Genomic DNA, 413 nt, shown 5'->3' with positions numbered 1-413 from the left:
AATATGGTAAATTTTATGTTGTGAGAATTTTGCCCCAATAACAAAAAGCAGGAGTGCATGGTGAGGGTTTCTCTGTTACTGAGAGTGGTTGGGGTGAGAGAAAGTCTCCTGGAGACACCAATGAAGCAGGGACCTGAGAAATAGAGGAGGCAGCCATGTGGAGGTGATGGCACAGCTAGTGCAAAGGCCCTGGGGTACACACAAGTGCCTGGGTGGTCTGAGGGTCATAAGGAGGGCGGTGAGACTGGAGCAGAGTCCCCCAGAGTGAGACAGGTAGGGGATGATGTTGGAGAGTGATAGGGGCTAGATTCCTAAAGCATTGGAGGCTCTTCTCTGAGACAGATGGGGAGCCAAGGAGGGTTTTGAGCAGGGGAAGGACACTATCTGATTTGGATTTTTTTTTTTTTTTTTTT

This window comes from Colobus angolensis, unplaced genomic scaffold (assembly GCF_000951035.1).
Source record: "Colobus angolensis palliatus isolate OR3802 unplaced genomic scaffold, Cang.pa_1.0 Scaffold343, whole genome shotgun sequence".
NCBI lineage: Eukaryota > Metazoa > Chordata > Mammalia > Primates > Cercopithecidae > Colobus > Colobus angolensis.
Note: the sequence above shows the minus strand (reverse complement) of the source record.